This window comes from Takifugu rubripes, chromosome 19 (genome assembly GCF_901000725.2).
Source record: "Takifugu rubripes chromosome 19, fTakRub1.2, whole genome shotgun sequence".
Classification (NCBI taxonomy): domain Eukaryota; kingdom Metazoa; phylum Chordata; class Actinopteri; order Tetraodontiformes; family Tetraodontidae; genus Takifugu; species Takifugu rubripes.
In genome coordinates, this window is record NC_042303.1 from 1,129,434 (window position 1) to 1,150,460 (window position 21,027).

Sequence of the window (21,027 nt, forward strand, 5' to 3'; positions counted from 1 at the left end):
TTATAAGCCATATTGGATGACCCCTGGAGCTTGGACTCTAAAAATGTTTGTTATGCCGTTGGTGCACCTAAAGGTGCAGTTGCAAGTGTTTTTCCTATGATGTTAAAGTAAGAGGCTGTTTTGTTTTTTTGGAGGGGGGGGGGCAGTTTTAGATCCATCATTCTGAAACTGTTCTGTTCATGAAACACTAGTAGTTCAGGATTGTATCTATTAAAAAAAGGAAATTCATGCTCATTACTACGCATTATGTTTATTCATATTTCCCACTTTAAAATAATGATGCTGTGGGTGACAAATGAAGACACTTTGTGTACAAGTTACACCTTTCTAATAAATGTCTTTTCAACTCATAGCTGAGTAATTTCCTTTAGTTTCAGATACAGCTCAGTTGCAGACTGCCAGTACTCTGCCTTCTGTAAATGATTGCTCTGCATGGCCAAGTCCAGGTACTCCTGCATGTTTGCATCCCCACATGGAGCTCTTGTCAGGGGAGCCTCAGGAAAAGCATCCAGTTGAGTCTGTTCAATTTGAAATCCACAGTCTCTGGAGTCAACCTATGTTACACAGAAGATATTATTACATTTGAAAAACCAAATAAATGCAGACAATCTACCATCAAATATTACCGGTGTGGTAAGTAGTAGAGCTCATTGGGCACTCCTCCTGGACATGATGCTGTTCTGGAGGGCCGGATCCTGTGACTGTTCCACAATCCAACACACTCACAAGTACACACACTCAGTAATTCCCTTTCCAGTGGAAAACGTTATTTGTAAATTTGTTTCAGCCGCTTGTAAAAGTGTTTTGCACCTCTCCGCCACCGTAGTAGAGCGATGTAGAAGATTTGTACTTACGTGAAGCGCCAAATGGAGTGAAGCGCGAGGCTGGGACTGGATCAATTGAAATGGCGGTGGGTTCACGTACAATGGGAAATTCGAAAGCTGCCATTTGAAATCGTGTTATTTTCCCGCTGAATGTGACGCACACAGGCAGCCCCTCCCACACCCACTGGCTGGGAGCTGCTCCACCCCTCCCCCCACACAGATTCGCGATCAGAACCACCCGTTTTGGACCGCTTAACGCCGTCCAATTCTATGGAATCTGGGCACGTTAGAACCACAAGACTTTGAAATATAACCATGTCGAGCTTCATAACTTTAGCTTACCCGGTGACGGAGAAACAACGAGTTAAACACGAAGCTTTTGTCGGTTCTGAGCCGTTTTCCCGCTCTGTTCTGCATTGAGTTAATCGGAGATTTGAGCGGACCAGTCGGCGCTTTAGCTCGTTTTACGGGGCGCTGGTTAATTTAACGTCCTCACACCGACGATAGCGAATTAGTTGAGGATTAGATTTACAAAATGATGTTTTTGTTTGTTTTTAATCAATCTATGAGCTTTTTTGTGCTGGATTCCACCTTTCCACCCAGTGAATCAACACACTATCACAATCCATATCTTCTTTAATAATACAAACCATAATTCAAGCACAGACAGCACACCCACAAGTCCTTACACACTATTCAACACAGTTGACTTCCATGCAGCTACAGAATACACTCTTTAAATGCCTGCAGACTTTGGCAAACCATTTAGAGACTTTAACCCTAAACACGCCTTTCTTTTTAGAAGGTGACTTGCTGCTTTTTTCAGACGTGGTGGCATCAGAGTAGTCACTACTGGAGACACCCTCTGATGAATAGCTGTCAGCTTCAGAGGATGCACCATCAGAAGTTCCATTACTGGAGACTGTTTCTTCCTCACATAGTGAGGTAGCATTGTCTACTGAGGTATCTACACAAGAAGTATCACTAACAGAATCTTCAGAGGACTCTTGTTGCGAGGACTCTATGTATTCCACTGGGCTCTCCGTGGATTTAGTATCACTGATTTCCTTCTGGGAGGACTCACTCTCTTCTTCCACTAGGGACTCCGTATGTTTGGCCTTATTGGCCTCCCCTTCAGTGGACTTCCTGTTACTAGCAAGGCAGAGAAGCTCCTCTGAGAAATTAATGTCTTTTTCTGGTAAGGTCCTGATGATTTCTTTTTGTGAGGGCTCACAGTCTATTTCCTCCAGAGATTGAGTGAATTTTCCCTTCAAGACATGATGGTTTCTACCCGGAGGACTCGCTGGTTTCTGCCTCAGAGGTCTCACTGGCTTCTGCCTCAGAGGACTCGCTGGTTTCTGCCTTGAACACTTTTCCCTTAAAGGATTTGATGTCTCCTTCTTTGGTGGGCTTCTTTTCCGTCTCCAAAGTCTTTGCCTCTTTCTGAGAAGAGCTTCTTATTTCTGACTCAAATGAGTTCTTTTTGTTTCTCTTCTCATTTGAGTTATCAGCTGAAACCTCTGTGAACGCTAAACTGTTCATTTTTTCACACATTTTCAAGCTGCAAAAAACACATTGTGTAAATTAAAAAATGTACAATAACAAAATAGGCTCCTTGATTTTTGTACAAACATTTGCACGTTATTGGCCCAATTAATTTTTACAAGTTTCAAACTTAATTTTAATGCTAATGACCGGAAGGCTTTAACTGGTACAAATATTACATCTAATTAATGATACACAGTACTCAGTAGAATCAGCTATGTAGTGGGAGTTAGCTGTGCTGTGTGGCTTGATATGTCTCTAAATGTTTCAAAAACCTCTAACCTCACTGATATCAAATAGAAATAATGTCACTCACTAGTCTTTGCTCTCCACTGTTCTCAGGTGCCCCATTGTTATAAAGTCATGCTGCAGGGCTTTCTCAGGAGAGATTCTCTGACGCTCATCAAAGTGGAATAACTTCTTCAGGAGATAATAAAGAGCCCTGCGCTCCTTCATTTCATTTTTGTCATTTGTTGGATTGGCCTGCCATTGGAATCAGTGATTAAATACAAAGATAATTAATCACAACAATGAAATTAATTATGTGTACTGTGGAAGTCCTAAAATTATGGCCTGACGGAACAAAGTGGTGTGTAAATTATCTGAGCCAGGATGGCACCCTGTGGCACACATCCATTCCTTTTTACACCTCGTAAGGAATCCATGTGCCGACTCACTTTCCTCCCACTTAAATCTTAGGTTCTGCATTGCTCCTGGAGATATTGGAAATATCTGTCTCATAGCTTCACCAACCCTGGTTGCACATGGGCCAAAACGTGCAGCATTAGGTCTGTCTTTAATGCCTGCTGCTACCTCAACTTTATCCAAATCCCAGAGAGACACTTGTCTACCTAAAATTCCTCTAAAGTCTCCCATCGCCAGCTGCATGCTCTGTGTTAAACTAAAAAGGCTGGACATCCACTTGCCGCCTCCCTCTGCAGGTGGGGGCATCTTATCCACCAAACAATTAATGTCTGTGATAGCAAACGGAACATATACTGGTAGCTGTCCTCCTCTTTTCTGTATCAGAGGGGCCTGGAACTGCGGCATTCCTGAAACGGGCCCCTTACTCCTTGTGTGTATTCCTGTTTGACCCTAACCCTAACCCTAACCCTCCTCATTATTTATGGCCCCTGTCAACAGTTCACCTCTATCCTCACACTCACTCTCTTCCCTTGATTCTGATTCATAATTTTCCAAAAATAAACCTGGATCTTTTTCATATAATTTTGTCTGAGATTCAACAGACTCCTGAAGCTCCAATTCTCCAATAAATGTAGCCGGAATTTTGAAGGTATCTGTCTTATTCTCGCTCTCCTCTTTATCACTGCCATAAATCAATCTTGCCTTCTCCTCCCTGCGCTCAGCCCTGGCAAATCCTCCTGAGAGATCAGCTCTTTTTACTTGTTTTGTTTGATTGCTAATTGTTTTGAAGACGTTTAATGCAGATTTTTGACTATCTTGTTTTTTAAAATATAGTCTGTTGGGAGATTTTAGGGCGAACCACCTGAGCTTCCTCTCTAAATTCATTTTTTCCTAAGTTATCTTCAACATCTTCCTGTCCCTGTTTGATCCTTCTAACCTGTCTCCGAAGTTCACCCACTGTCTCACGTAAATCCTGCATTTCTTCATCTCTGTCCACATCTAACTGACCACTGTTAGTAGTCAAAACTGGCAATTGATATGGGGGTGGGGAAGTGGTAGTAGGTAATGCTGGATAAAGAGTGGTGTTAAGTGTCACCGTCTGGTTTGGATCTTCTATTGAAGGCTTCTCTACATTAGGCACTCGTGTGACCCTCCAAGATCTGCAATAGTGCACCGCTGCACATGTCACAGCCACAACATGTATCCTTCGACGCTCATCTTCTAACTCCTTACCCTGTTTTTGCCATGAATTTCCTGCTATAAAACCTTTGGATTTTGGATTATCCAAATGATCCTGTAATCTAGTGTGAATTTCTGACTCCCACTTACACAATGCTTCAGCTAAATTAACCTTCACCTCTGGAGGGGGAAGTATCTTTTGCTTCTGAGCTTCTTTCCACAACTTTTTTATTGCATCCAATTCTCTTTTCCTGTCCTGTTCTTTCATGCCACTCACCACCTGATCAAGAGTCCACTTCCACTGTTCTTCCACAGACCAGGGATAGGGAGAACATTCTCCCTGATCCCAACACGCTTTACCACATTCCAGTTCCATCTTTAACTATGCTCCCAAGTGAGACTGAATGTGAATGAATCCAACGGTCAACTCAATGCCTCAGTGAAACAAGCTTCTAGATCAAACGTCTTTGATCCGGTTCCACTCTGGGGGTTAATTCCCAAGGACAAAGAGCCTTTTAATTCACATTCACTCTGGCACTTTTCCAACCCACACAAAAACACAAATCTCGAGCGTCGGGAGTGTCCGTCCCGTCAACTGTGCTCCGAGTCCCAACCCAAATCTTTTTCATATACAGTGCTGTGTATACAGCAATACAGCACTGTACTAGTTCCGGTTTACTCTAACCGTCTATTCCCTGTGTTTTCAACAGTACTTCCGGCCTCTAACCGGCTATTCCCTGTTTTTTCAACAGTACTTCCGGCCTCTAACCGTCTATTTTCCGGACTCTAACCGTAATTCCTGCAGTCGTTTCAATATTTTCTATATTTGTATCTGGAATTTATAACTAGGACACTTCAATTGACAGTGACGACAAATTTGGAAATTGCCAATGTGCAGAACTTTTGATTAAACAGGTGTCTGCTTACCTTTTATTAGGGATCCCTTTGTCGTCAGTTGTCCTCCAAAGTGACCGTTGTTGAATTCTTTGCCTCAGATGACTTCTCTGTCTTCATCACGTCGGGGTCACCAAATTGTTGGATCGCAATACCTCTCGTGTGTCACTGCCAATCCGCGTGTTCTTTAAATGAAGACTTCAAGTAAACAAATGCCAATTTCAAAATGTATTTAGCAAATAGAATCAATTCAAGATACAAATATTACAGAGCTCTGGGCCAGTTCATAACCCTAGCAACAACAGAATCAATTGTCAGGGCATGAAGTCTGACCACCTAACTATCCCTTGGCCCAGTCTTTTATAGAAACACATATGTAAATTATTGATGCTAATTCAGTCCAATCCAGTCCTTCTTCTTGGATGACCTCATCTTCTTCTTCCAGCCTCCTTGGTGTTGGTGCAGTCCTTCTTCTCCATTGTCTTCTCAGATGGCCAGATCAGAGGTCTTATTCCTGTCCAGGAACTTATCAATCACCAGTAAATTATGCTGTCATGTTTTACGATGAGGGTCTACCATTTCCTGTCTGCCTGGCTCCAACTGTCTAAGCAGTATTCATGTCAAAGAAGGGTCAACTGACTTGCTTATGTGTATTCCTACTAAAGATTATATACTATCCCTAACTTCTGAACTAACTGTAACATAAAACAAAAACATATAGTATAACACATGCTAATAAGATAAAAGATGCTAACAAGATAAACTAATTCTCTTCAGTATTTACTGTCTCTGTGACATGGAGCATTGGAATATTTCAGCTGCAGCCAGCAAAAACCCATCAGAATGACGGCTATCGGTGGGAACCGCAGGTCATTTGACTTTAGTCAGTCTGTTAAATGTTATAGGATTTATTGCAATCTAATAAAAACTATAAATAAATGTGGGAAATAGGAAATAAAAAGAAGCAAAATGACCAAATAAAACTCCCATGAATACAGTAAATTTAAAGATGAGAACCTGCTGCACTGTGCCGTGCCCCTTCTCTATTGAGAAAAGCCCAAGTGTGTCCTTCAGTCACCTCAGACATTCAGCCAGCTTTTAATACCTTTGTTCAAGCCCAGAACGCCCTGGATTATTCCCACTGAAGATGGAAAAGCAGGTGGAAAACATGAGTTATTGTTAACTGTACTGGTGTATGACTATAGCGCATTACTGGACCACTATAAACTTGTTGTTTGTGGTTTTTCTTTCTTTGTGGAGATTAACACGTTAAAAATAAATTGCACTGGTTCAGCAGTTGATCTTGTTTTCTTATTTGACCTATACGATACCATTTCACAAAGCTAAATATACATTTTTACAGAATAGTTTTATCCTTCTGATTACCAGCACCAGCTATTCAGAATATATAATGTAGTGGGTTTTAAAGTGAACTGAATGATGTCTGCCTTGTCTCTCCTCTACCTGTCCTCCCCCTTCTCCTCCTCTCTCCCTACCCACCCCCCCATCAACAGGAGCCCCCCCCCCCCATATGAGCCTGGTCCTGCTCAAGGTTTCTTCCTGTTAAAGGGGAGATTTTCCTGTTGATTGTTAGGGATCAGGCCCTGGGATTCTGCATAGCACCAAGTTTGACTACAACAGACATTACAAATAAAGATGATTTGATTTGATTTAAAAATAAAAGAACTGTGCCTGAAAATGAAGCAGAAGCAATAAAAACCCAACACGAGCGAAGCTTTCGAAGAATCTCAGATATTGATGAAAAATTCTGGAAATCATGATGGAGAGATATTTTTCTCATGGCTCAAATTCCACAGCTATTAAGTGATTAAATGGATTTAATGGTGATATTCTGGAGTCCACAATTTCAGGTGAAGTTACACTGGGGAACAATTTGAAAATATCCTGTTGAAATTATTCTAAATTATTCTGATTAAAAATAAAATTGGCACGCTGATTCCAAAATTACAGTCATTCCCCCCCAGCCCGTCAAGTTTTGAAAGCTTCTCCTCCAGATCAGCAAATTCCCCCTAATGAGCTGGAGTCAGACTGGCCAGCTGATGACAACTGGATCAGCTCCGTTGGTGCCGTCACCATTAAGAGGTGTGTGCAGCCCCCAAAAGGTCAGTACTGTCAATATCCTATAGGGACACTTTGAACCAGAGGGGATCCTATAGATCAAAAAGTTGACCCAGTTTGATTCCGCACCCAAAAACGAACATCTGTCAGACGAACTCCAGTTGTTTCCCAGTATTTCAGTTAAAACGTGGACCAAATTGTTCTGAAGAGAGGCGCCTGTGCTGGATATGACGCGATCCAACCACGAACACGTGACGTGTAGAGGAAGAAGAAGCGAAAGTGAAAGGAAAGTTCTCAACTTCGGGCTCCATCTTGAGTGACCGAGCCCTGATGGAAAACCTCTAATATTCAGGTAGCATTTGGTTCTTTCACTGCTGTCGTCTCGAATCAATGTTCCGCTGCGAGATGCGGCTTAATAAGCTGCGTGTGCGCAATGAGCGTGCGCGTGTTTCGGACGCACATTGCGGCTGGTGGACGGGAATGTTGTGACGGATGATCAAACTTTGTAGCGTGTTTCCTCTAACTGCGTTTTCCGCTAACCCTGAGCCAACATTTTAGAGGTTGAGGAAGCACATTTTAATACTCACAATAAGTCGACAATATTATTTGCAGTTAGTGGAAAAATCCACGGAAAGAGGGACACAAACGCGACAGTTTTAGCCTCCTCTCTTTGTCCCTCCACCAGGGGGACAATCAATCCTTTATTTAAAAAAGGAGAGTATGTAAAGAGGGAGCGATCAAGGCATTCCATTTGATTGTTTTAACAACTGGGTCTTTGTGGAATATGAATTTGTTATTATGGATTTATGAAATGTGTTCTGTTTTGAATGAAGCAGTCAAGAAAACGAAACAAAACCTAAACCCATGGTGTTTTGATATTTTTGGTCCTGTACATGTGGTCAGATCAGATCAGTCTGAGCAGAATTGGGTGTTTTTTGCCCTTTGCTGTGTGTCATCTATTCTATTCAGCATGTTGGGTTGCTTGACTTCTGTTGGGTTGTGGCAACTTGATCATCACTTCTGAGATATTGACACACCTTTTTCCTGAGGCTGCCTCCAATGCTGCCAACACACCTGGCCATGGATATGGTGGGACTTCTGTGATGAGTGGGGTCAGAGGTGGTGGACAAGCTCTGCTCCAAAACAAGCTTGCTAGATATGTTTGGGATCTCCTCCGCCACAACCAGCAGCTGCAACTAGTAGCTGTGCACGCCATGCAGAGTTTTGACCTCTAGGTCAGGCTACAAATGTTTTTTCCAGCACCATCATGTGTTCGTGAGAAACATGATGCGCCTGATCAAAAAAAGCTGCTTGTAATCTGACAGACGAGCCATGATGAGATGTCAAGGTGCGTTGTTGAAAATGAAGATCCTCTTCTTGGAATCCTGTCTGAGATGACAGAAGATGATGCTGCATTTGACCCACTTTGATGATGTGATGACGTATTTCTGTTTAGTTTTGAATGCATTCTAATCTTATTTGTTGAATTTAATGTTGAGAACTGACATCTTGAAAGAATTTAGGTTTTCTTATAAACCATAACCAGATAAAAAATGATTTCATTTGTATTTGTGTGCGTCCGTCTAATGCCACCGCACCTTCTGAAACACCCAGGAGAAACATTTTTTCCACAACTATTTTATATTTAACATGGTGTAAACTTTTAAGATGTCCCAAAACTTTTCCCCAATATATATGTGGCCTGTATGATGTACAGGGTTACATCATATAATAGATTTGGATGTGAATGAGCCAACAATACGTCATTGGACAGACCTCTGCTTGTCTTCATGCTGAGAATCATGTTCTTTAACCTTCTTTTCTGTGTCAGCAGACTGTTCCTGCTTAACCGTTTAGACTCACATTTAAAAATGAGCGAATGTGTGATGGAAGAGGAAGAGAGAGCAGAGTCCACAGTGTCCAGCTGTGTGTCCCTGAAGGGCGACATGTCCAAAGACGAACCTTTACACTTCGGTATTGGACCTCAAGGGTCACCTTTAAAGTAAGGTTTTCTGAACCACATAACTCTGCCTTAGAACATTTCACAACCATACAAAACATCATTTTGTGGGTATTAGCCTCCACTATCGTGAAACATAAAATTCATCAGCTCTTTAAAATGAAACGGTGCACGGTCCTTTCACCATGTTGGCCTGTGGAAAACCAGTGTTGTCGGCCCGATGGACCAGCGTCCCCGTCGTTGCCGGACCACCGTTGGCCACCAGTTGGGTTTTGGGATCAAAGTGGGGGCGTTTCCTGTATCCGGTTCTCCTCACGGATCCATGACTACAACATGTTGCTGCAAGTGCAGAGACGTTTGCTCTGGAAAGAACTTTAGAGCACATTCAGTGCTGCAGGATGAGGGGCTGGAAAAGGTGCCAGTTCTTTTCTCACTGCAGGGAACAGTTAAAAAAGCAGCTTCAACTCTGAAAACATGAAAATTATACAGAGACATCATTGATTTATTGATTCAGTTGTTATCCAGAATGGATTAGAAATGTTCCTGTTTGATAAAAATGCAGTGAATTGGGATTATTTAACTCCAACCTCTCCAGATTATTTACCTTCATCACAGTCTCACTATTTCTGATGTTTCCTCAGGATGGACGAGGACAGAGCAGAGTCCACAGTGCCCAGCAGGGTGTCCCTGAAGAGTGACCGGTCCTTAGATAGACCAATAAACTTCAGAAGTTCAGACCAAATGTAAGAAAACTAAAGCGTGATGATGTGTTTGTGTGGCACCCTTTAAACTTTGGTATCAGACCTCAAGGCTCACCTTTAAAGTAAGGTTTTCTGAACCACATAACTCTGCCTTAGAACATTTCACAACCATACAAAACATCATTTTGTGGGTATTAGCCTCCACTATCGTGAAAAATGAAATTCATCAGCTCTTTAAAATGAAACGGTGCACCAACGTGTCAGGCGTTCGCTCCCATTAACTCCCATGTTAATTTTAGTGTGGTAAATCTTTTAAAACTGAAAATTGCTTCTGTTTTTAACTGGTCATTTCTCCTACATGGGTTAACATCATCTCACAAAAATTCCTAGGCATATATTTTAAAGTTTCCCAACAATATCCATCATTGCAGAGTGCTCCAGCTCTCCATTTAGATACGGATGGGTAAGACATGGCAGGTCTGTGCAGCTTGTTCTGCCACACTGTTCCACCACATGTCATGAAAATTCATTAAAAAGTCTATTTATAAGGCTCCTGGTTCTAATAAACCCATAGACAACAATATCAGTCATTTCTAAATGGTTGAAATAAGCTTTTGAATACGCGTGACCTCTGTGCTATTTAATGATCAGTTTCAGAGACCAGACGACTGTATTTGGAGCATAAATGGAGAACTTTTGTTCTATGAGTTTATATTCCTTATTTTCACACTTTTATTTTTAACATAAATTCACAATGAAGAAAAGCCACTAAACACTTAGATCAAATACACTTTTCTCCAACTAAACGAGCTTGTTAGAACGTAAATAACTTTATATTTTTTGCTCAGTGTTCATTCAATCTTCAACTGTCAGAGCAAACTGAAAGTAGAAGTGAACGCAGCCTTTCTTAGGCGTTGCTAACGCCCAGTAGACATGTATAACCACTATTCCCATTTTTGACAGGGATCAGAAACGGTCTGCTTCCATTGGAGATTCCTCCTGTCCCGAGGGTGAAAACAAAGGGAGAACTGAACTGCAGACCGCCGACCTGAACAACAGCGTCTCACGTAAGCTCGTACATTTGTATTTATAAGATACTTTTGGGTCGGAATAAAGGAACAACTTGTGTATTTACAATGTGCAAGAGAAGATCCAGAGAGCTCTTGTTTGGTTCCACTGGAACCCCTGGACCCTCTTCAGACCTTCCTAAATGCTTAGACAGTATTTAGCAACATTTAGTCATTTAGTTCTGGAAAGTGTTAAAGAGCTGAAGGCAGGTGACCTTTACAGGACAATGGGTCTGCTGAGTATGATGTGTTTGGAGAAGGTTTGATGTGTTTTTCTAAATATCATCCAGCTTTTACCAGCTGTTTAGTCCAAGCAAACTCTTGGAAGACATGGAAATGGTTGTTATAGACTAAATTACATTGAAACCCAATGAAATAAAAGAATAGGTGTACATAAGAAGACATAACATTTCAAACTGACAGTGAGATGGGTCATTACCCGACTGTTGCTTCTATCATTCAAACATGACAGAATATTTTCCAGTTGAGGACATCTGTGTTACTGCTGTAGATGACAATTGTAAAAGGATTTAAAAGATTGTTTGTTTTAGAGGGTGGTGAACTGCAGGAGGTGATAGAAGGTCATAAGATGAGTCTGAAGAGAAGATGTGAACATGTGACTGAAGGAACTAATGAAGCAGGAAGTGGAACCCTGCTGAACAAGATCTACACTGAGCTCTACATCACTGAGGGACAAAGTGAGGAGGTGGACACACAACATGAGGTGAGACAGCTTGAGAGAACCTCCAAGAAGAACATCCAGGACACTCCAATCAAGTGCCAGGACATCTTCAAAGTCTTATCTGAGCAACAGAGACACATCAGAGTGGTTCTGACCAACGGTGTCGCCGGCGTTGGAAAAACCTTCTCAGTGCAGAAGTTCAGTCTGGACTGGGCAGAAGGTTTGGAGAACCAAGACATCAGTCTGGTGCTTCCGCTCTCATGCAGGGAGCTGAACTTGATCAGAGATGAGCAGCACAGTCTTCTCTCACTGCTTCATGTTTTCCATCCAACATTACAGAAGATCAGAGCAGAAGATCTGACTGTCTGGAAACTTCTGTTCATCTTTGATGGCCTGGATGAAAGCAGATTTTCACTGGGTTTCAACAACCATCAGGTCATCTCTGATGTCACACAAGTATCGTCCGTTGGCGTGCTCCTGGTGAACCTCATCCAGGGGAACCTGCTTCCCTCAGCTCTCATCTGGATCACCTCCAGACCTGCAGCAGCCCATCAGATTCCTCCCTCGTGTGTTGACAGGATCACAGAAGTACGAGGCTTCACTGACTCCCAGAAGGAGGAGTACTTCAGGAGGAGGTTCAGTGATGAAGATCTGTCCAAGAGAATCATCTCACACATCAAGGCCTCCAGGAGCCTCCACATCATGTGTCTGATCCCAGTTTTCTGCTGGATCACTGCTATAGTTCTGGAGGACATGATGACCAGAGACCAGAGAGGAGAGCTGCCCCAAACCCTGACTGACCTCTACTCACACTTCCTGAGGGTTCAGATAAAGAGGAAGAAGCAGAAGTATGGAGGAAAGCAGAGACCAGAGGAACTGACTGAGGCTGATAAAGAACTCCTTCTGAAGTTGGGTCGGCTGGCGTTTGAACATCTGGAGAAAGGAAACATCATGTTCTACTCAGAAGACCTGGAGCGATGTGGACTGGACGTCTCTGAGGTGTTGGTGTACTCAGGAGTTTGTACAGAGATCTTCAAAAGAGAGAGTGTGATCTTCCAGAAATCAGTCTACTGCTTTGTTCATCTGAGCATTCAGGAGTTTCTGGCTGCCGTCTACATGTTCCACCGTTACACCAGGAAAGACACAGCGGTTATAAATCAGTTCCTAAAATATTCTAAACCAATCCGCTTTTCCGGGTTTGCTGGGTTGTACACAAATAACGATCCAGTCACATCTCTTGATGACTTCCTCAGGAGAGCACTAATGAAATCTCTTGAAAGTGAAAATGGCCACCTGGACTTGTTTGTTCGCTTCCTTCATGGTCTCTCTCTGGAGTCCAATCAGAGGATCTTGGGTGGACTGTTGGATCAGAGGAACAGCCACCCAGAAACCATCCAGAAGGTCCTCAACAACCTGAAGGAGGAGAACAGTGATGAAATCTCCCCAGACAGAAGCATCAACATCTTCCACTGTCTGATGGAGATGAAGGATCAGTCAGTCCATCAGGAGATCCAAGAGTTCCTGAAGTCAGGGGAGAAATCAGAGAGGAGACTGTCAGAGATCCACTGTTCAGCTCTAGCCTACCTGCTGCAGATGTCAGAGGAGGTTCTGGATGAGCTGGACCTGCAGCTGTTCAACACCTCAGAGGACGGACGACGTCGCCTGATTCCAGCTGTGAGGAACTGCAGGAAGGCCAAGTAAGTAAAGATTTCTGGGGCCGGACATCGGCGTTTAAATCAAGCGAGTGGATCATGTCAGGCAGCAATACCCCCTCCAATGGTCATTCCTTAAATTCTTTATCTCCATTGCAGCGTCCATAAATTAAAAACAACAACAATTCATCCAGAAATGTTCAACACTGGCTGGATATAAGTTCAAAGGTCAATCCAGACAAACCAACATAAGGCAGGAATAATAGGAGCCACAAGTTAACTGACTATCATGAAATGACTGTCATGTCATTAAATAACTTTTGTTTGTTTGTATACATCGTATTCAAACAACAGAAAAACACATTTTAACTAATGACACGTGACTATTTTGCTTCATTTGTTCAACGTAAAAACAGCCGGCCTCGTTGGTTTAAATGGGTGTTTTAGGTCTTTGTGGCGGTTCCGTTTGGAGCCTTTATGTGACCCACAAAGTTGTTTGACCCTTTCCACACCCGTTAGGTGGCAACTTCATCACTAGCAACAAAAGGTGCAGTGAAAATGATTTGAAGGGAAACAGGCAGATAGAACAGAAGCTGAGGGCAATCGATGCAACCAGAGACTCTGATGTCATCGATCGGATCGCTGAATTAAGACTTGACGCACCATCGTACAAATTGGATGAAATGCAAAATATCCAAAGAGCCGATAGACAGATAAAAAGATGCACGTTTCTTTAAACCATTTGCTACAATCATTTTAAATATTGAGTAATTATGAGCTGTTCTAAATAAGACAAATGTTGAGAATAATTCAGTTGCATTTCAGATCTGATGGTCGTTCAAACTGTTGCTCTACGGTGTTGAATTTAGCTTTTCCAGGAAATGAGCTACATTTGTGTTGAGGTAGATTCTCAGATAAGTTGATGAGAAATCCCAAAGTTTGACTCACTATTTTTGTTTCATACACAACAGACTACAGACTAGTGGTGTTCTTTTAAAGAGTCATTGGGAAGTTGTGGCCTCAGCAATGACGTCAAACCCTTCTCATCTACGGGAGCTGAGCTTAATCAGGAACCAAAGCCTGAGAGATGATGCAGTAAAGTTACTGTCTTCTGCAATGATGCATCCAAACTGCAGACTGGAGACGCTCAGGTCAGGAGGCCTCTGTTGCTCTTTTCTAAATTTCTTTACATTTTCTGCTTTTCTCTTCATTTTCAGATTTAGAAATGTGTTTTTATTTGCCTCATTTATTCCTTTTCCAGACTGAGTGACTGCAGTTTATCAGAGATCAGCTGTGGCTCTCTGGCCTCGGCGCTGTGGTCCAATCCCTCCCATCTGAGGGTTCTGGACCTGAGTTGGAACCAGCTGAAGGATCCAGCAGTGAAGCTGCTCTGTGGTTTTCTCCAGGATCCTCTCTGTAAGCTGGAGACTCTCAGGTCAGTCAGAGATGATCCAGTACTTTCCCAGGTGTAACTAGTTAGACAATAAATGTTTCCATGTTTGATCTTTGTTATAAACGTAGTGTTACAGTTCTCAGAAAAAAAGACCACACAGGACAGATTTGCAGTATTAAATTGGTTGTGGAAATCTGTCCCATGTGAGGATGGTCATCAATGACTAGAAAGGAAGTATCAGTTGTAGATTTGTCTTGTTTTATTTTAGGCTGGCCACAAAACCGCCCAAACATTCAGACCAATCAAAAATGGTTCTTCCTGTCTTTTAAAGATCAGAAGGAAAACTAGAAAACCCAAAAAGAAAGCTGCTGCAGTGTGCCATGCCCCTTCTCTCCTGAGAAAAGCCATCCCAAAAAAGAGAAAAGCCCAAGTGTGAAGTGAGCACCCTGTTAAACCTTGGTACCGAAAGCCTGCAGTCATTCTCATCTGAGGTGGCTTCATTCCAGCCAGAAGCCCAAACCTGCCTCCCTCTTAAAGGGGCAGCAGGTCAGTCCAACCACAGAAACCTTCATGAAGATCTGAAGCTTTCAGCATCCACAATTGTTGCACCTCACTTCCATTGGAGTCCAAATCAGAAGTCAACAAGTTGATTCTACACCGATTCTACACAATGCAACCATTTTAAAAAGGTTTCCATCCATAAGTTTTCACACATTTTTAGATAAATCTGTTTGTTCATCGCCTCCTTCTGTTGTAATGGTCATTAAAGAAAATGACCTTATTGGAGTTTTTCTCCTCACAAATATGACTTTCTATGAACGATGCAATAAATGCAGCTTGCAATCTAAGACAATATGGAAGTATGTGTATAATAGTAGTGGAAGTAGCTCATAAAATAATACATTTGCTCCTCTCATCGAATCTTTCTATGTTATTAAAGAAAAACCTGCTCTTAGTCAACAACATCTAAGACATCAACCAAAAATCCTAATTTTCTATAATCTAATATAAAACAGTAGAGAAGACTCTTTCTGCAGAGACACTGGTGGCAGGAATGCAGAAGTATCACCTGCTCAACTTGGAAGGTGGAGCAGAAACCACCAGCTGAGAAGGTCCTCAGCGAGAGGAAGTGGTGGAGAACCATGAAACTTGCTAAGCTCCACCTCAGCTCCAGAGACGGGCTGAGCTGGAGCTGTGGCACCAGGTATCGCCCAGAAGAGCCTCCAACAAACAAGCTCTTCTCTTGGGAGGAGAGGGCTTTGAATCTCAGCTCAGTGTGCTTGTCTCTAGTAGGTGGCAGCTGCACCTTTTCCTGAGGTCCTTGTTGATGCCCTGAGGGGAATTGATGCTCCTGCAATGTTTTCTGGCAGCATTGAGCTTGCAGTGGGGCAATCAAACACACTGTGGGGGGGCTCTCTTTCCTTCTCTCACCTGGAGAACAAGTGACACCAGCTGCCAATCATTGTTGGAGAAATGTGCAGTCAGGGGAACTCTGCCATCAGCAGGAGGGTCCCCCTACATGAGCCTGGTCCTGCTCAAGGTTTCTTCCTGTTAAAGGGGAGTTTTTCCTTGCCACTGTTGCTTGTCTGGGGTCAGGCCCTGGGATTCTGGAAAGCGCCTTGAAACAATTTTGATTGTATAAGACGCTATATAAATAAAGATTGATTTTTTTTTTGCGTCCAGACTATAGCCACCCTTCCAGCATCCAGCAGTGTCTAAAACCTTTGATTTGGTTTCACCAGAGAGTGTAGGGATTGCAGGGTCGCTGCAGCATCGCCCACAAGCTATCAGGAGTGGGTCGCTTTGTCCCAACTCCTGACAAGGGTTGAGTGCTATTGAGAAATGTGGTCTCACAAACTTGGAAGGTATTTTGACCTACACACACCTTACATACGCTGTAGATCTTGTCCAACCGCCCTGAAAGAACCCAAAATAGGAACATACGGCAGATAAGCCGGTGCAGGACCAGAGGTTTGTTGCTTGTAAGCTGTGTTTTGCTCTGGTACATGTTGATCTTTATTTGTCTTCTCTCAAAATAATTGTTATTTTAGCCTATGGGGCTGCAGTTTATCAGAGACCAGCTGTGATTCTGTGGCCTCAGCTCTGAAGTCCAACCGCTCCCATCTGAGGGTTCTGGACCTGAGCATCAACACGTTGCAGGATTCAGGAGTGAAGCGGCTCTGTTCTGGACTGGAGAGTCCAAACTGTAAACTGGAGAGGCTCAGGTCAGTCTTCATTTTTCTACCTATATACCAGCTGCTAAGATGGTGAAGTGAGGCTGTTCTCAACACTGCTGTGATGCACCACATTAAAAACATTCCTTGGAATATCGTGAATTCAGGTCTGACCCGACTAAGAACTAACGTAGGTTTAGTACTGACGCAGATAACATGCAGACCTGCACCGTATAACCTCATCCTGCATTTTTCAGATTGATTGACTGCAGTTTATCAGAGATCAGCTGTGGCTCTCTGGCCTCGGCGCTGAGGTCCAATCCCTCCCATCTCAGAGAACTGGACCTGAGTCTGAACCAGCTGCAGGATTCAGGAGTGAAGCTGCTCTGTGGTTTTCTCCACTTTCCAAACTGCCGACTGGAAACTCTGAGGTAAACACCATTCTCAAAAATGTCCATTATTCCATCCGAGGGTCCTCACACTTTCTGAGTGTGTGTGTTGTGCCCAGTTCCTTCAGGAGGGGGGGCCACACGGGGACCACTTATTCATGATAAATTGATTTAAGGACAATGAAAAAGCCGACAGATGGTAACCAAAATTAGACAAAACTAGGTGAGGGTGCCTGGTAGACACCAGCCAACGAGGAGGGAGATGGTGAGGGAGACAGGAAGTCATCTAAGACAGGTTGTGCCTTTAAAGATGAGCCACAGGTGAGATGGATCTCCATGATGAGATGGGAGGGAAAGAGGTGGGAGAACCTGGGAAGAGTGAGGGCCAGAACAATATATATTCTCCTTTGGAACAGTGCAAACCTGAGAGGTTGGAATTGTGGTCATTACATATTACTATCATTTTTTAACATGTAACTAAATTAAATATTTACAGATCATGCCTTTGATTAACCTTTCAGATGAATACTGGTTTCACTTATAACCTTATAAAAGTTTCCCTTCTTTATTTAGATTAAGGCACTGCAGCTTATCAGAGATCAGCTGTGACTCTCTGGCCTCGGCGCTGAGGTCCAATCCCTCCCATCTCAGAGAACTGGACCTGAGTAAGAACCAGCTGCAGGATTCAGGAGTGAAGCTGTTGTCTGATCTCGTAGAGAATCCAGACTATGGGCTGGAGACATTGAGACATGGCTGGTTGAAGCCAGTCAACTCCCGCTCATCTGCTGCATCACTCACTGACCACTGGTGAAGAGCATCTGTGGAAACATCTGCCGTCTACTCCCTCCATAGATGAAGAATTCAGTTTTTAAAAAGCGCTGGTGGACTTTCAGGAGATCAGTCGATGGTCGACAAAGCAGAAGCAGCTTCGCCTTGAAGTTAAATTAGTTCCTGGTATCACACAATGCATCTTTATAAAGTTCTAAATGGCTCCTCGGCCACTCTTAGAAGCATGGAAACATTCTCTTAATTGTCTCTTCAAATGTCTGTATTATACGTTACTATTTTACATCCTGCCTTCAGAATCTTTAGGGTTTAGTATTTACTGTCTCTGTGACATGGAGCATTGGAATATTTCAGCTGCAGCCAGCAAAAACCCATCAGAATGACGGCTATCGGTGGGAACCGCAGGTCATTTGACTTTAGTCAGTCTGTTCAATGTTATAGGATTTATTGCAATTTAATAAAAACTATGAATAAATGTGGGAAATAGGAAATAAAAAGAAGCAAAATGACCAAATAAATCTCCCATGAATACAGTAAATTTAAAGATGTCAAGAATGGAATATCAGCTTAAATTTAATCAAACATAAAGTGTAAAGGCCTCCTTTAAGTTTACTGCAAAAATAAACACTAAATCAAGAGCGACACGCGCCAGAAACGTCTCATTCTCTCTTCTGTCTCCACTCATTCTTTTATATTCTCTTAAGATAACGGGGACGGGGTCGTGTGATAACAAAACAACCTAATTGGGGACTATATTTTTGTTGCAAGAACTTTGGCTCTTCAGAAGTTTCTATGTTGGCTTCCACAGATTGTGCATCCACTAGAAACTCAGTGTTTTTGAGGAACTACCAGGAGTGGCTGGAGTGGAGGCCAATGACGCTATAGCTACATATAGCTACATATAGATCACCGTCATCCTCAACCCAAAAGACCACCAGTTGGCGCAGCAATACTAAAGATAGGAGGTTGTGGGGTTCCCCAAGGGTCAATCTTAGGTCCAACCCTTTTTAATCTTTCCATGCTTCCTCTTGGGGACGTCATCAGGAGCCACGGCATCAGCTTCCACAGCTATGCTGACGATACGCAGCTGTACATCGCCGTGGCTCCTGGTGACACAGGGCCAGTTGATGCCCTTTTTAACTGTATTCTAGATATCCAGTCATGGATGGCAGAAAACTTCCTACAGCTCAACCAGGACCAAACAGAAGTCTTAGTCATTGGTCCTGAAGGTCAGAGAGAGAAACTTGTACCAAAATTAAAGGATTTTAAACCATCTCAATCTGTCAGAAATCTGGGTGTGATCTTTGACTCTGAGCTTAGTTTTATCCCACACATCAAAAACATAACAAAGGTGGGTTTTTACCACCTGAAGAATATAGCCAGAGTCCGCCCGTTTCTCTCTCAGGCCAGCACGGAGGTGCTGATGCACGCTTTTATCTCTTGTGGTCTAGATTATTGTAATGCCCTGCTCTCTGGTCTTCCCAAAAAGAGCATCTCTAACCTACAATTATTACAAAACTCAGCTGCACGGGTGCTGACGAGGACCAGAGGGCGGGAGCACATCACACCGGTTTTAGAATCGCTGCATTGGCTACCCGTGCCTTTCAGGATCGATTTGAAGGTTCTTTTATTCGTTTTTAAATGTCTTAATGGTCTCGGCCCGACTTATTTATCTGACCTGCTTTTACTCTATCAACCCTCACAGACTCTGAGGTCCTCCGGCACCGGCCTTTTAACCATTCCACATGTAAGCTCTAAAACGCACGGGGACGCGGCCTTCAGTTATTATGGTCCCCGACTGTGGAACAGCCTGCCGGAGAACCTCAGGGCCGCAGAGGCTGCTGAGATTTTTAAAAAGAGGCTCAAGACACACCTTTTTAATCAGGCCTTTAACTGATTTTATGATTATTTTTAATTTCTTTTATGTTCTCATCCTTTTTTATGTCTTATCCTTATTTGACTTGATACCTTTACTGTTTTACTCCCTCAGTTCTTAGTTTCTCAGTTTTTAGCTTTTACGCCTTTTATCCCATTTACTGTTTCAGTCCTTCAGTTTTTAGCTCCAGTGTTTCCTCATGGGGTTTCCTCATGGGGGCCTGCCAGGCTGGGAGATGTTTCCGGTCTACCACTAGGGGTGCTGTCCCGTGGACAGCTCTGGCCTGGGTGGTTAGGGGGCTCTGTGCTTTGGTGTGGAGCCTCCGGTCTGTCCGGGTCGGGCTGGTCTTTGTGGCGGTACCACCTGTGGCCACGGACCGTGACCTCCCTCGGCCTGGTGGGCCTCCAAAGGTGGCATCTCCTTCGCCTCAGGTCTCGGTGCCCAGCCATGTCTCAGCTTGTTTGTGTGTGTGTTTGATTTTGTGTATGCATGTGTGTGTGTGTGTATCTGTGTGTGTGTCCTTTTTCTTGATTCTCTTGTTTCTCTTTGTTGTTTTTATCCTCTGTGAGGCACTTTGTGCTACCCAGTGTATGAAAAGTGCCATATAAATAAAGATTGAATTGAATTGAAAAATTGAATCACTTATGTGTAATAACTATAATCAGTTAATCAAGGATGAGACAAATGTTATTCATTGACCTTCCTTTCCTGAATCCTCATTGGTCTTTATCCAATGATCTCCTTATGGTTCCTGGATCAATACAAAGACAGGTGAACCAGCATTTAGTTGGGAGAGTGGAGCTTCCGTTGGCTAACGTATTGCGTCCTAACCCTCCGGCCCATATTAATGATCATATTCCTCGTGGCAACAATATATCACTCCAATTTATTAACTAACCCTCAACCAAAACATGGGCTTGGGTTCATTTGAAAGACTGACTCACTGCATCACCCATCTGGACTGAAGGACACAATAGCCACTTTTGCTAACCCTTTTGCCAGGTCACATTCAGCTCCTGTCTGAGTCCTCTAAATGAGCCTGGGTCCATGCGTTGACCATCAGGATTCAGCATTTGTTTATTTTTGAATCTGCTAGTAAATGATCAAATGAAGACCAGAAGATGATGCAACTGTTTATTTATAGCTGTCAATCAAACAAATCATCAGCTTCAAAATCACCA

General features: G+C 43.0%; 1 protein-coding gene and 1 long non-coding RNA gene across 9 annotated transcripts in view; both read left to right on the forward strand.

The window, feature by feature from the left end:
- The window catches only part of LOC105418562 (WW domain-binding protein 11-like), a 1,118,483-nt gene that overhangs the window by 533,660 nt on the left and 563,796 nt on the right, over positions 1-21,027 (forward strand). The gene's annotated exons all lie outside the window — the stretch shown is intronic.
- Positions 7,492-9,824, forward strand: LOC115246908 (uncharacterized). The gene is made up of 3 exons (XR_003886012.1): positions 7,492-7,518; positions 9,001-9,168; positions 9,768-9,824. It is a non-coding gene; the product is annotated as an uncharacterized lncRNA (long non-coding RNA).